This window comes from Lissotriton helveticus, chromosome 2_1 (genome assembly GCF_964261635.1).
Source record: "Lissotriton helveticus chromosome 2_1, aLisHel1.1, whole genome shotgun sequence".
Classification (NCBI taxonomy): Eukaryota; Metazoa; Chordata; class Amphibia; order Caudata; family Salamandridae; genus Lissotriton; species Lissotriton helveticus.
In genome coordinates this window covers 391,435,345-391,452,237 of record NC_136059.1, presented here as the reverse complement: position 1 = coordinate 391,452,237, position 16,893 = coordinate 391,435,345, and positions in this window count along the sequence as shown.

The window sequence follows — 16,893 nt, the reverse complement described above, 5'->3', positions numbered from 1 at the left end:
GGTGAATTTACAAACGCATGATACACCCTTTTCGAGTAACAGTAAATAAACAAAATGGTGTACTTCATGTTACCTGGTAAATTTAAATTGGAGACCTGAAAAGTCCAATCCTAATTTCTCCCAAGTTTTCTCTGGAAAAAGTGTGGGATGGAGAGGGACCTGCATGCTCCTCCAATGCTTATCAGATAGGAGACACTCGGGCATTGGTCATTCATGTCAATCATTGTCTTGACTGTCAAGAGCAGGCCACCAATATTGTTGTTTGATTTTCATAGATGTTTTGGTGTCGCCCAAATGTCCTGAGTGTGCTTGAGAAATGATAAGCTTGCGGTGGAAAAAAATTGTCCTCCCTTGGGACAATTCCATTTTCAAGTGATAATTCGTCAGACACTTGTGCAAAAGTCTTCAAATCCCCCACTAAATTTCTAACAATAGGCCAACCCTGCTTGATAAACAACTTTACCCAAAACAGGTTCCTCTGAACAGGCTTTGGACCAATCATGTTCAGAAACCGTGGACTGATAATCGAAAAGTGCATAAACATGGCAACACATTCAACATCATCACACTCAAGTACCATGCGAGGTATAGGAAATGTTAACCCCCAGGAATGTTGCTAATAACAAAATTGTATTTCTGAAGTTTAGAGACCAGCCTGGTAAGTCTAGAAGACAAATTGGTGCGTAAGCAATTCGTGAAAGGTTTGTGATCAGTAACATGTTCAAATTTTGTTCCCCAAATATATGTGTTAAATTTGTGAACCGCCAAATGCATGCTAAGGCCTCCCTCTCTATAGTACTGTACAGTTGCTCATAAAATCACATGGTCCTGGACGCAAAATCAATGGTTTTATCTCCATCAGCAGCTTTCTGACTGAGAATTGCACCCAAAACCTGGTCAGTGGCAACAATAGTGATCGTGGAGATCACTATTGCAATTCTCACAAAAGCACTAAGGGCAGGTGCAGTGACAATTAGCTCTTTAACTTTTTCAAAAGCTTTACAGTGTTCCTCAGTCCACACAAAGCTGTGTCATTTTCTGAGCAACACCCTGAGGGATTCCACAAACTGAGCATATCCAGATAGGAAGCGAGTGTAGAATTCAGCTTTCCTCAAAAATGAACGCAGTGCGTCTTTGTCAGATGGGGATTTAGCTTCAGTAATGGCTTTGACAAGTGACATGTTAGATTTTAGACCTAATGCCATCATTGGTAATCACACGACCCAGATATTCCAATCCGTTTGTTGCAAACTTACACTTCTCCAATCTAACTGTCCTTATCTCAAGCAAACAGAGAACACTTTCCTGAAGATTTTGTTGTGCTCACACAAATCCTTTGCATAAATCAAAATGTCATGCTGGTATGCCTGCAATCCAGCAACGTCCCCAAACAAGCTAACCTTAAGCTTTTGGAACACACTGGAGGCAGACCCTAGCCCATAGGGAAACCTCAAGTACTTGTACGACCCATAATTGGTCGCAAAAGTAGAAAGTTCTTGTGAATCCTGAGATAAAGCAATTTAGTGGTATGCTAACATAGGGACAATGGTGGAAAACAAGCGTGCCTCGTCAAGACTAGCTAACAAATCTTGAACCATGGGAAGGGGATAACAATACACCATTATGTTCTTATGAAGAGCATGCACGTCGGCACACAACCTAATTTAGTTTTTCCTTTTGGGTACTACAACAATGGGGGACACCCATTGCGAAGAGTCCATAGACTGAATGATACCTTGCGACAACAATGAGTCATGAGACTTTTTAAGTTCAACTCGAATACTCAGGGGAACTTGTCAAACCTTATTAATAACAGGTTGTGCTCCAGGAATTAATCTAATCATATGTTTAAATCTTTTGACTTTGTCAACCTGGTCATAAAATAACGATTTCAAATCAGATAAAATGTCAGAAAAAGACTCTTGAGAATAATCAGCTAAACTGGAAGATCTCCTAAAACCACAGGATTGGGAGAACCAGGAAACAAACATAAACCCATTTTGGCCAAGGGTCACCATCCAACAGTATCCCTCCCCTTGCCTGCAACATAGACCATAGTATTAATTCTTCTTCCAAGACAAGTGACATTAGAATTAAAATATCCCAACATATCAATGTCCTTTTCTCCAAAGGCGTTAGGGTTAACAGCAGTGGGCAGCAAGCAATAATCATTACCCCACCACTGATAAAATGTAGAGTATCTAAGAATAGTTATGGGTGAGCCAGAATCCGCCATAACTGGAAGTGTTAATTATGACATCACATATTGGAACCTTAATAGCAGATGTTTCATTATCATCATCTAAAAAGAGAATAACATTGCTGACTGTGTCAGAACAAGCAGAGACATCAACATCCACAGTGCTGAATCTAGTAAGCCGTTTGGCACTCCTGCATTTTCTTTTTACATCAAATAAATGTCTTGCCTATGGCAGGACAGCTTGCAAAATTACTCAGGTGAGTTTTGGAACCACACCTATAACAGGAGCCCAAAAGATTTTTGTTAGAACTTTTATATAATTTGCCTTTGGAAATAACAGAGCAAACATCCTCAGAGACCTCTACTTTTGAAGTAACTGCATTAACATATGAAGACTCAGGATGTAAAATGTTGGAATACATGAGGGATCATTTAATGCTTTTAGCTAAATAAAGGACTTTGGTCAGAGTGGGATTACTGCAGCTTAATAACCTCTCTTGAACTTTTCTTGAAGCACAATTGAATACAAACTGGTCTTGAATATATATATCAAGATTTGCACCAAATTCATAAGTATCAGTCAAACCTCTCAGAGGAAACATTTTCTTCAACATTCTCCTCAGCTTATTGTTTGCGTTTAAAAAATGCATGATGTTCCAGCATATTGTTTGGTTTAGCAGAGAATTGTTTGCGTAATCTCGCAACATACTCCAAATAAATGTTCCATGGACCATCTACGGATGGTGCAGGGAAAACAGGTAAACTGTCAAAGATGCGTTGGGCAGCATGACCAAGACAATAAAAGAGCAAAATTGCAAGCAGGACTGTAACCAGCTGCATCAATGGCAAACAAATGATTTTCAAACCACCGAAACCAATGGATCCACTTAATGGTAGGTTTGCCAGGATGACTGAGAAATGGTGGTGGCTGAGTAATTGCTGATTGTTATGCAGAGGCCATGTCAGAATTAAACTATAATAAATACATCAGTGAATAAATACCTACAAGTGACACACCAGTGTATCGTATATTCAACAGGCTGAAGGGAGACAAAAATGAACAAAACAAATATAAAGTATGAGCCTGGTGAGGAGAAATAGCGAGGCGATCCGGAGGCTGGATTATAACAAAATGCCCCAGGAAGCAAACCAAATCCAGCCAATAAAGATACTATAGCCAAGGAAGTAAATGACAATTGGTTGGAGTTAGCAGGAAGGACACGCACCTCAGAGAACAGCAAGTTAGAGTTGCGAGGTGCCGGCGGTATGAAGAACATGCCCCTAACAGAATGTCAGGTCAAAGTTGAGCGAGTAATCACTGTGTGGTAACTGTTACTACAACTAAGATCCATAACCAATTTGGCTATTTTGGCGGAGGATATAGAGTCTCTATATGTGATTTCCAAATGATGAAGGTGGGGGAATTTCTCCTTTAGGAATTAGTGCCCTCACACACCCTTGCGAGAGTCATGCTTCATCATCGGGCGTTGCTCCTCATGGGGGTGGCGCTGCTGTCCTCCATGGTCCTCTTTTCAAGTTCGTATGCGTGACTTGCGCTTAAAGGAACACCTCTCTCGTGTTCTAACCTGTTACCCCTTTAAAAGAAAGTCTTGTGCCTCTTCGGCTGCCCCCACGGTCTTTAGGGGGAATATATTCAAGCCCCATCGTTTTGGCCCATTACCTGCCCTGCCGCTGGATGGACGCCGGAGAAGTGTAGTGAGCACAAAGGACACGGGCCTCAAAGGAAGGCAAGTTGAAGTTAGGAGGTGCCGGTTGAGCGAAGAACATACCCCCAATTGGATAGCAGGAAAAAGTTGCTGGCGGTGGGATAAAGCTGTCACCACGCCTACTGTGGTGCAGGGAGCTAATCACAGGGATGCGAACACCAGGTGAGTGAAAAGTGAGCTGTGGAGTTCAAATCCAGGCAGAGCCCAGTGTGGGTGGGTATTCAATTGGCAGCCCAGGTCTGTAAAAGCGGTTGAAAGTGGCAATCCTTTGATGCAATAATTTGATGGAAGCCAAATATGTTGTCGATGGGATGTATTCATTGCCAAAATATGCAATGAATGTACTCGAGATTGGAATATCCTTTTTTCTGAAAGCGGTAGCTTATTCCAAGAACATGGACCCCCAACACTCCGTGTGCATCCAGTTCCAATTCCAACAGCTTACTGGTGACAGTAATGGGAACGCGCTGAGAACACATGAAGCGCTTGTGGACAACACTTCAAATAAAAACATAGTGCTCATGTTGGCACAACACGAGCACACATTTGAACATAAACACGGAGCTCTACAATAGCATACTGAGCGCATGGACAAACAGCCCGCACTGCATGCAAAGCGTGTGCTGAGGATTCTGTATTATTACAGCCCACTTGGTATCTATGGCAGTAAACTAGGTAGAGTCATTAGTGTGCCTAGAGCACAATCTGAGTTATTCAGCTGGATCCTATCTCTTTAGATATCTCTGGATAAATGTGCCTGCTATACAGATATACTTGTAACCTGCAGCTAAGAAATTCTAATCTCAGTGACATAGATATAGATTGAATGGTTGACTCCCCACAGGACCAACTTATTCTATCACCCTTGCTTAATTTTGGTAACATAATACACTGTAAAGTAATATAATTTAACCACGGTTTCTAGAAGTATTGAGAAGTACACCACTTGCGTTTGTCTGCATGTAGCAAGTTTACTGTTCTAACACACTCTCCAACAATTATTTTGAAACTGCATATGGAAATCTCCAACTAGCTAATGAACAAACACAACTCATTTTCGGACAGAGAGTAAGCAGCTTACAGCTTAAATATTTCTTTACAGGAACTTGTAACTATGAACTATGGCTTAAGGGTGTAATCAGTCCCTTTGACTTTCCTGACCTTTCTGCAGTCACTGATAGAAAAGTGTGTGAGATTGAGTGGGGAGGGGAAATCTAAAGGAACTGTGCTGATCTTAGTCATTAATGTTTTTCAATTAGATTGCGATATAGTTGAGAAGAGTAAAAGCAGTCTGGTATAACCTACTATGCATGTATGTATGTATATAAGTATGTGGTACTTGTATAGTGTGTAACAAGCTGAAAGGTAATGGAATTCAGTATCAAAGGCAAAGATAAAGTCAACAAATAATCAGAGCTATAGCAGGCTGCAAATGCATTGTGATACAGTGTTCTTTAAAGTGGTGTGTCTTCAGCTTTTTCCTAAATTGGGGCACGATTGTCTGGTTTTCATAGATGTGAACTGTCATTCCAGATCATGGGTGTATTGATGGAGAAGACCTCCTTGCCTTGTTTCTTCTTTTCTTCAGGTCTATGCCTCCAGTGTGATGGTGCCAATATAGATGTTGAGCTTGTGAGACAGAGAGGTCAGGTCGCTAGGTGTGGCTGTTAGGTAGATGATGAAGCTGCTTTTGAAGATGGTGCAGGCATGCAAGGTATGACAGTGGAGTTCGTCAAGCGGGTGTAAAGTGGTCATATTTCTTCAGGCCCTTGATGAGGTGTGCTGCAGAGTATGGGGTGATCATAAGAATACCCAATTGTGGGTCTGGAAGGCCACCTAGCAGAGCATTGCCACCATCCACGTGCTAGAGTACAAAGCCTTGAACAGTTGTTCTCAAGTTGCTTTCTTGGAGCAATGTTTTCATTTTCTTTAGTAGCAGACTTGGTACTGGACTTTTTTTCATGATGTGTTCCTTGAGGGTGAGGGTCAGTGACCCGGGAGGATTCAAGTGATGTCATACTGATTTAAAGTTGTGTTTCAAATCTATCCAATTCATACCTTCAAATCAGGTTTGGGCTGGATAATATTTGCTGTTCCTGGTGAATAGGTTCTTGCTGAATACAGGACATTTGTTTTGGTGGGCTTTTGCTTTGGGTAGGTACTGGCAATCCAGGTATGGATGATGCAGTGATTGAGGCATGATCTGTCCTAAACTGAGGATATATTCAAGTACAGATGTGTGTCTGCAGCATATTGTTGTTTTTTCTGAAACCAAGGACATTCATATAGAAGTTGAAAATGCCACAGTACAAGATGGAAACCTTTGGAACTCCACAGGTGATAGATAACTCTTGTGTACCCATGTGAATGGATTGGTGTTATTTTGATAGGTAGAAAGTGAGACTGTGATGGCCGTTGCCAGGGAATCCTGTTTGAGACTTTAGGGTGATGATGAAGGCTTATTGGTAATGCTATCGAAGGCACATGAGAGGTCCACCAATATTTTGAGGCATGGCTCATTTTAAAATGTGGTTAGGATGGTTTGACTACAATTTCTTGGTAGATGCCTTCTTGCTGCATGCAATACGATCTGAAGCCAATAGGCAGGGTTTACAGAAGTTGTTTGGCATAGATGTAAAATTGGACAGGTTGCTTTTTAATTATCTTGCCAATGAAGGGTTGGTGAGTGATGGGCCAGTAGTTGTTGAAGTCATCATGTTTTACAGTGGATGAGCCCGATTCACAGAATTAACTTAAAACTTAATCGTAAACCTACTACTTTTAGTATTTACAGAATGCCCTTACTACTTTTGGTATTCACAGAATGGATTTAGGACTACTAACTTTACGTCTGCACCGGAGCTTCCGACCCAGAGGCGGAGCTTCCGACCTGGAGGTGGAGCTTCTGACTTGGAGGCGGAGCTTAAGGCCCAGAGGCAGTGCTTCCGGCTCGGAGGTGGGGATTTAGCCATGGCTGAAATCTCCACCTCTGGGCAAGGTTGTGACCCCTTGACAAAGCCAATAGGCTTGAATTATATTTAAATTTGTTGACCCCTTGACAAAGCCAATAAGCTTGCCTTATATTTTAATGTGGTGATCCTGTGACAAAGTCAAAAGGGCTGCTTTATTTTTAATGACACCCCCTTAAATTATGATGTTGTAGCTGGTTTAGTTAGGGCAAATTGTGATTTGGGGAAGCGGGTATGTAGTGCGCTTTACAAATGACATGATTGATTGATCGATTGATTTGGGGGGTCATGACACACTAGGGGTGCAATGTAATTGCCACCTGATGTATGTATTTGTAAATTAATGTGTAGTATTTAGTAGTGTGCGTGTAATGAATGTACTTTTCCTTTATCATAAAAAAGCACTGACTGAACAATTGTTTTTTTTTTATGTTGTTGCGTGGCAGCGGATGGAGATTACTAGTCCACATCTCTTCCTCTGAGTAGGCCTTAGACCGCTCCACATCACTACCATTAGAGAGTCTAGTAGTAAAATGTGGTACTTAGGTCCCAGTAGGAAGACAATTGAGAACATTTTACCAGTGCATGCCTTACATCCTGCGCAACTAATAACTCAATTTCTCATAATGCGTCCTCTGCGTGTTGCTTGGAAGGACTTCAGTAGCACACAGTCTGCTATTCTTCCATTTTCTTTCCTTTTGACATGGTCTTTGAATATTGAATTCTCTTTTGGCAACGCAAAACGAGAAGTGCTGTGGCTCAGAAACGTTCTCTAGTAACTATTTAAAGCACTGTTCCTGTTACCGAACCCTTTCACCACTTTGCCAGGGAAATCTGAAAAGCAACAACAAACACAAAAGTTCAAAAGTGTTAGGAAGTCCAAAAATGTGTTCCAAATTTAATTAAAAAAAAAAGAGAAACACGGACTATCCTCCTCAAATTAACTTCAAAGAGCAACAAATACAAGGATTACTAAAAGTGGTCACTTTTTTCTTGTTGATAATACACAATGCCTTAAATGGAAATTCAGAAGTGCTGGTACATTCTATTCAGTGTAACTAATAATACATTATCTCACATCCTACCCTCTTCTAGCTCTTGTACTTTGCTTTCTTAATATGTAATTAAAATATACCCGCCTATGAACAGTGGTGAAGTAGACGCAATTAAACATCACTGTATTTCTGTCATGTATCTTTTAGCATTTCCGCAAATCGAACCTTCCCTGTTTTTGCATGAGTTGCTCTCGGTAAATCTCTATAAGGGCTGTTATTGATTGCACCCTACCAGCCTCGTGCAGAGATCTCCAGGGACCTGTGTCAGGGCTCATTTATCATGGCGCACCAGTAATTGAAGCGATGAACCCGCGCTTCAGCGATACACGCCGCAGCACACTGACGAGCTACCTCTGTGCGTGTTCAGCGCCCAGTACCCGGGATCAGCGCTAACTGTTTTTTCACTGTTACGCTCTTCCCCGTCCTGTGGCAGACATTTCTTTTTTATTATTGTGTCCAATGAACCAGCCCATACAGTATGCTTCTACTAAAATATGTACCCGAAAATTCACTTTTAGTGAAATATCGTTGTATATTTTTCAGAGTGAATAAATGATCTTTTATTTTTTACTACGTTATCCACGGGTAGCTTTTTTTTTTTTTTTTTTAAATGATGCATCATGCTATGCGAAATTTATCTAAAAAGTGTATTGAGTGCGTGATGCAAAGCGTTTTTAAGAAGAGCTGTTTTAAGTCATTTCGGATCATACAGAGCGGTGCATTGAGGGGGACGGGCGGCTTTTGTGGGGTTTTGGCCAATGTTGGAATAAATATTGGAAATGATTCCACTTACACAACATTTCTAGAGAGTTAGGGGCAGATTTATGAAGGCCTTGCGCCACCGGTGCGTCACTTTATTTGACGCAACGGCGGCGCAAACAATGCGCCCTATTTACAACGTGCCGCATCTAGGAGATGCGTCACGTTGTAAAGCCCTGCGCCTTAAGGAGGCGTTCCGGCGCAGGGGGGGGCGTTCCTGCGCAGGAACGCCTCCTAAATGTGGCTGAGTGAAATCTATGAGATTTCACTCAGTCACTTTCAGGACAATGCTGCGTCAAAACCCTGCGCCTGCTTGAAGCAGGCGTAGGTCTTGACGCAGCATTGTGGAGATGGGGCACCCTCGAGCCTTGCTGGAGCTGCGCAACTTTTACGGCACAGATGCGTCACGCATCTGTGCCGTTTTTGCCCCATGGTGCGCCGCATTATAAATGCGGCGCACCATGGGTGGCGGAGCGGCGGCGCAGGATGACTGGCGCATCCCTGGGGATGCGCCAGTCATCATAAATCTGCCCCCATGTATACGTGTTGAAATTCCAATCTTGATGCTGTTGCTGTCATGGAAAACAAAACGTGAATAGGATAAGCAGATTGAAAGAAAAGTATATTTGTACACATCACCAAATATTAAACGTCATCAGCCTACAGTCCAAGGGGCAGATTTATGACGGCCTTGCGCCGCCGGTGCGTCACTTTATTTGACGCAACGGCGGCGCAAACAATGCGCCCTATTTACAACGTGACGCATCTAGGAGATGCGTCACGTTGTAAAGCCCTGCACCTTAAGGAGGCGTTCCGGCGCAGGGGGGCGTTCCTGCGCAGGAACGCCTCCTAAAAGTGGCTGAGTGAAATCTATGAGATTTCACTCGGTCACATTCAGGACAATGCTGCGTCAAAACCCTGCGCCTGCTTGAAGCAGGCGTAGGTCTTGACGCAGCATTGTGGAGATGGGGCACCCCCGAGCCTTGCTGGAGCTGCGTCGCGCTTGCGACGCAGCTCCAGCAATGCCCCACCTTTACGGCACAGTTGCGTGGCGCATCTGTATCGTTTTTGCCCCATGGTGCGCCGCATTATAAATGCGGCGCACCATGGGTGGCGGAGCAGCGGCGCAGGATGACTGGCGCATCCCCAGGGATGCGCCAGTCATCATAAATCTAGTGTTGCCACCTTTCTCAGAAAATAGCACCGGCCATTTGTTTATGCTTTGTAAGCAAAAACATTTTTTTAAATATAATTAGTGTTCTTTTGTAAAATGGCAATGTACCTTTCAGATATAATTGAAATAGAACTCAGGTGTTTTCTTCAAATGAGTGCTGTTTTAGGTTTATGTTCCAAAGGGGAAACAAAATGTCACTGCTTTTCGCAAGTTTTAGGCGCAGCATTAGCGAAAACCATTTAATTTTACAAACATTATTTCTATAAAATATTTACCTCTATGGACTTTCAGATAACCCTTTTCATCGATTGGTCTGTTATTGGAACATTCAAAAATTTCTTCTGCACACTGATGCATAGGGCAAAGGTTCAGCCCTCTTCAGACAAGTTACCTCTGAGTGATGACTTTCTTACCGCTCACAAGTTGCATATACTAACACAAAGTAATTCCCGTAAGTAGCAAAGACTACTATGGCAATGTATGCTTTTTGATACCAATTTGATTTTTTTGCTTTTAATCAGTAATTTTTTTTATACTGACGAGAAAAGTTGACTCCAATAATAGAGTTTTGCTAAAACCAGTGCAAAACAAAACGTGCTGAGAGAGCCAAAAGGTTGGAGGCCAATCCCAGACCAATTGCTTCACCAGAGGTTGTTTTACTGGCACGAATATAACAGGCAGGTGGGTGTGAATAATGGACAGTATTCTGTGAGTGTCTAGAAATGCTTGCTTTAAATTAACCTTTTATCATCTACACTGAGCCTGCTGTACGGTGAGCAAGATTAACAAATATATTCAAAACACAAAAGCAACGCCCCCCAGGTGTGGTGAGGAAGAGGCAGAGTTGCTACACATGGTGTGGAGCTGTCTGCACCTTACTGAATATTGGGCGGAGGTGCTGCAAATAGCTAATGATATAACGGATTTGCAATATACCACCCCTCCCCACAGCTTGTTTACTAGGGTTGTCCCCTAGGCTGGCTAAACATAAAATAACCTCCAGTTTCATAGTCCTAGCCTTAATACTGGCCAAACGACAAATTACATTTATTGGAAAAACTCGACTGGGCCTCAAGTGACGAGATGGTGCCTAGAGTTGATAAGCTGGGCCGACTACAGCATGTCAATCTTCCCTCGGGACACCATGAGAGGGAAAAGTTCACTAGAAGCAGCTTGGGCATGAGTGGGTGTTAGAAAATGAGGCTTCTGGTTGACAGAGTATACACCCCGTCCAAGCAGGAGCCACAATCCTAGTCAGGGTAAGTCAGATATACAACTTAAATTAACATGTGCTCACCCTATGGTAGCCTGGCACACAGCAGTCATACTTAACTTAAGAGGCAATGCCTAAAGTACCCTGCGCTCGGATCACCAACATCTGCTACAAGTTGCGAGAGTAAGGAAGGCCAGGACTGGCGGCAGAAGATTTTCCATAAACGTTGCAACTTTGTGGAACTCCCTTCCGTTATTCCTACGCTCTGAAACGAGTTCATTACAGTTCCGCAAACTTTTAAAGACCCACCTGTTCCCTGTCTAATGTCTCTTTCTTCTGTTATGGTGCCTCTGTTTTTTGGAAGAGCGCGGGGATGCCCAAGGGTAACCAGGCGCGATATAAAACTCAGTAATAATAATAATAATAATAATAAAGTATTAGTGTACACTTAAATTACAGTAACACAGTGAAAACACCACAAACGACTCCACGCTAGTTTAGAAAATAGAGAATATTTATCTGAGTAAAACAAGACCAAAATGACAAAAATCCAATGAATAGAATCTGAGATATGGACAATTGATCCTTGCACTTAGTATCTGAAATGGGGAGCTGAATGATGTAGGCTAGCAATGTTCTGCTATATCGGCAAAATACACATTAGCTCCTCTCAGTCAGCATGTGATCCATTGTAGACTTGGGTAACAATACCACGCAGCCCAATTGAAAATTTGGCAGACATTGCCACAAATTGATTCAGATCTGGATTGATTGCCTTTAACAAGAAAGCAATCATAAACACTCACTTGTCGATTGTATTATATTCTCAAAGCGATCTTTTAAGGGGCTACAATAGTAATTTCTACAGTCCTGAAGATGGTCTATCCAAGTTCGAGACGGTAGACCGCGCAATACGGCACGCTACTATTACAGTCCACACAGATAGCCGGTGATCTGCAGCTGAGTACACCTCCATCGACATCGCACCACGTGACACCGGCCCGTTCGTAACTCCCTCAATATAGATAGCCGGTAATCTGTAGCCGAGTGAACCTCCGCTGGTGACGCATCACATGACACCGGCCTGCCATCAATTTACTTAACACAGATAGTCAGCAAACTGTAGTCGAGTGACCCTCTCACGGCCTCGTATCACGTAACACCGACTGGTTCAACCTGAACACAGATAGCCAGCAGTCTGTACTCGACAAAACTATACCTGTTTCGAATCACGCATGTCCGGTACAACAGTATTCTAACCCATGGAGCCGGCTGTTTGAGCCCGACCACACCCTATTCAGCTGTGAAGATAACCGGGTAAACGAGGGCCCGGTTTTCTAGTTCCAATCGATCAAAAATTCCTTTAGAATAACAGTGAACCTAAATAGATTGTGTCAGAACAGATATTAAAAACCACGCGGTTCCAGCTCAACAGAAAGATCTCTAAACAGTATCATGATGGTAGTGTCCTGCGGAAGACACCTTCAACGTGTCGAAACGCGTAGACAGGAAACCATCTCCACACTGTACATCTTATTGTATACAACAATGTTTATTTATTAATGGAATTTGTTTTATCATTTTTTATCAATATGTCAATGATTTAACTCAAGACACTTTTTATGAAATTCATTAAAATGTACTTTTCATGCTAACTCAGTGTGCTACTATTAATTCTGTTTTGTTTGTTAATTGATTTGTGCCAGTTCATATATGTGTTTGCCTGGGTACGCTACTTTACATAGATTACTTGCCCTGACCCAGGAACTCTATCCAAATCAGGGGGTCCTTGTTATTTCACATATTGATGGTCGAATAGACGACTGCCCATAGACCGAAACATCGACAACTAAACTTATTTTCTGTATCATATTTGTATAGCCAATACTTTTTTGTTTTATTCTCTTGTTTTGTCTTTTCTTTATCTCAGAAAAAAGTGTGCACAATTGTCACTGAGAAGCATAATGAATAATTGTTTAGCATATAACTTCCTGTTACATTGTGTGCTTAACAAATTTCAGTCCGCCTTGACTTTTCAATACGATAACATTTATTTTTCTACTATACACCCGTGTTTAAAAATATTATTATCATTTGATAAATTTGTTATATATATTCTTTGATGCAAAAACAACAGTTGATGGACAGAATGCAGAACAATGTCATACGTTCACCCCAGTACAGAGACGTGAGTCCCGTGCTCTCCATGCCACTGGAATCAAGCTATCCTGGCTGATGAGGGCTGAAAACCTGAAACCTCTCCTAGGATGCTTGTTTCCAGTCCAGGGAGGACCTGACTTGGCAGTTCAGCCTGGACTGTTCCCATAGGGCACAGGGTCAAGACTGATTTGCACATGGCTGGGTTCAAACTGGAATGGCATGGTGAGCAAAAAAAACTATGGATTAAGGCCCAGATCTCTGTACTGGGGTGAATGTATGACATTGTTTTGCATTCTGTCCATCAACTGTTGTTTTTGTATATATTCTTCAGACAAAAGCTGATGTTTTCATATGTATAGGAAGCCCAAAACGAAAAGAGTTGCCTTCCTGATGAATACAACTAAAAGTATTTCCTTTGCAAATATATTATGAAAGTTTGCCAGAAAGGAAACAACTTTTAATAACAAAAATTAATCTTACAAACAAATCCCTTGTTGGCACACTTACCTGTTTACCTCCTACAGCACAGCTGGTTTTCTTCCACGCAGAATTTCCTTAGATCCAGCAAAGTTCTAATTTGTTGGTGTCAGGGGTCCAGCACTTATACCCATATGTGCCTTGGAAGTGGGGGAGACATCAAATAGGCCATTGAAGATGACATGGTCCCTGACTTTCCTGCCCTGACTCCAGACACACTACAGGTGGATTTGCAGCTCTTTGTGTAGGGACAGGCACAGCCCTAATCAGGTGCAAATTACAGCTCCTCCCTCCCCAATCTACCTCAGGAAGGCCCATCAGTATGGTGATGGGCCATTAGGATGTTAATGTAACACCTCAACTCCCTTTGTGTGACTGTCTTGAGGGAATGCACAAAGCCAAGCTGTCACCCAACCCAGACGTGTATTCAGAGACAGGCAGAGGCACAGAATATAAAAAAGTAAGAAATGCCAAATTTCTAAAAGTGGTATTTTCAGACTTACAATTTCAAATCCAACTTCCCCATAAGCTAAATTGTGAGTCCGGAGACACCAAACTCCAAATTTCTATTTCCAATGTTAACCTATGGAGGAGATATGCCGTGCAGTTGTGAAAAACGACTTTAAGATTTTTTGCTACCAGTACTTGTAATACTCAAAAGTACATGTTCTGCCTTTTGAAGTACACTGCACCCTGCCCATAGGGATGCATAAGGCCTACCTTAAGGCAGACGTATATGTAATAAAAGGGTAGGTTTGAGCCTGGCAAGTAAGTGCACTTGCCAGGTTGAAATGGCAGTTTAAACTGCACTCACAGGCCCTGCAGTTGCAGGCCTCCGCCGTGCATGTTTAAAGGGCTACTGAAATGGGTGGCACAATCAGTGCCGCAGGCCCACTAGTATAATTTAATTAACAGGCACATGTAGTGCACTTTACTAGGGAATTTTAACTAAATTAAATATTCCAATTGTGGATAAGCCAATGTTACCATGTTTTAAGTAGAGATCACATGCGCTTTAGCACTGGTTGGAAGGGATAAAGCTCCCAGAGTCCTAAAGCCAACAAAGACAAGGTCAGAAAAAGTGGAGGAGGAAGGCAAAAAGTTTGGGGGTGAGCCTACTGGATGGGCCAGGTCCAACAGGGCGCATACAGACTGCTTTGTGAGCAGAGTTAGATCACTCCCTTGATGAATCCCCTTGGGTCGGCCAAGTACTTTGAAGGCCTGAATAAACAAATAACTGCAATTTCTTGTAGGCCAGTACATGACTCACCTAGAAACTTATTGAGACTTGGGAGAGTAGCTGAATGTCCCCCGACTTACTTTATTTCAGAACAGTACATTTTTGCAGTAGAGCATATCTTTTAGATTAATCTCATATATGGCCATTGGGCACCTCGGGAACCTGGCATGAGGGTTGTGGCTGAGGGAATGGTTTTATGTTTAAGTGATATATAGTCACTATTGGCTCACACTGAGCATATTGAGATGTAACCACTGAAGTATGAGAATGTAATCCCCAGTTGCTGCGATGTGTTGACATGGGCAATGAAGGAAAAGGTGTGTGCTTAACAATACGCACCGGGTTGACAAGCCCATGTCGTGGTACATGCATGGAGTGCTCTCTGTCAAGGAGATAAGTGATTGTAAATAATTATGAGTGTTGTTGCTTTTTTTCTTCAACAGGCTTGATGTTTATGCCTTTGAAATGCCTATTAAGATATCTTTAGAAAGAAAAATATGAGAATGCAATCAGTACCATACATGAAGGAACGGTCTATGTAATTCACCTGACTTTATGTGTAAAGTACAAGACGTCTATGTATAGGAAAAAGTTGTTGATTGTCAAGTCAAGTTTATGAGGATTGTTGAAAAATACTAATAAACTATTTTGTAAAATAAATGAATATAACAGGCAGGTGTGAATAATACTGGCCAGGTAACAACCCTACCACCTTGTTTTCAGAGTAGATGGAACAGGTGAATGTGGGTGAGAAGCAACAGGCAGGTGGCTTGTATTGATGATGGACAAATTACCTGGTGAAGTGGTCAGGGGTTTCTGAAATTTTTGAGGGGCTTGGATCAACACAATTGAAGTGGAGCTTTCAAAGGGGGATATCCTATTTCTAAGGTTAGAGAAAGTAGAATAGCAGCAGACCCAGCACCATCTAGTGGAATTGGCCATAGTTTTTGAAGAAGACAGTTTTGCTTTAAAATCTATACATTTTTACTGCACGATCATGGGACACTCAAATAAGTGGGGCTGGGGAATAATGATCCTCTCCCCCTGTTCTGGCGAGCCTGGAAGTGGCTACAAGAGGACTGATGTCCATCAGCACATGTGGGCACAGCGCTCTTGGCAATGTGCCGCCCAGCAGTGCAGAGCGGATTGTCACATAATCTCACTGACTGTCGCAATAGCTTCAGCCGTTTTATTCCCTACATCTTCCCCTGTGAGCCATCAAAGGGGGAGGAAGCTACACCGCAGTCTGGCCCAGGCAAAGTATTGTAAGGAACTAGTGATGGGACAGTCATTTGAGAGTAGATTCCTCTACCCTATTACTGCTGTTGGTGCCCCACAAAATAACCCTAGAAGATAACAGGAAGCATACTCTCAGTCAGATGGTTACACTTGTTAAAGCTTTAGAACAGCAAGAAAGGGGTGTCACAGGAACATGGAAAGTGATCAATAAAAGTGCAGCTAGGTGTGCTTAATGTTATAAACCCCAGTTGAGGTGCGGTAAACAGCAGTGACCAGTATTATGTTGGTCAATACTTTTCTGACTCATGGTAGGCCAAAAACATTTGAGGTTTGCTCTAGCCTTTCCTCCACCTTCCTTTCCATACAATAGTGCACTTTGGTTCAGGCAGATTGGTGGAGATGTGCATTTTGCTAGAGACAACGAAAGTGTACAGGAGATTCAAGACACAGGTCAGGTATAAAATTAATACTTATCATTTTAAAAGATCCAGGCAATCCTCCTTCTATTGCTTGATTTTTTGTTCTTCCTGCTCGCATCCTTGCGAAAGCACTGATGATTGGCAGAAATTCACGAACCTCGATTCCATCCCTCATTAGGGATACTCCATCCTGGAATGTAAACAGTAAACAGATTAGGAGAAACAAATAAAGCTGGACAAGAAGGCCCAGTTCCTCTGATG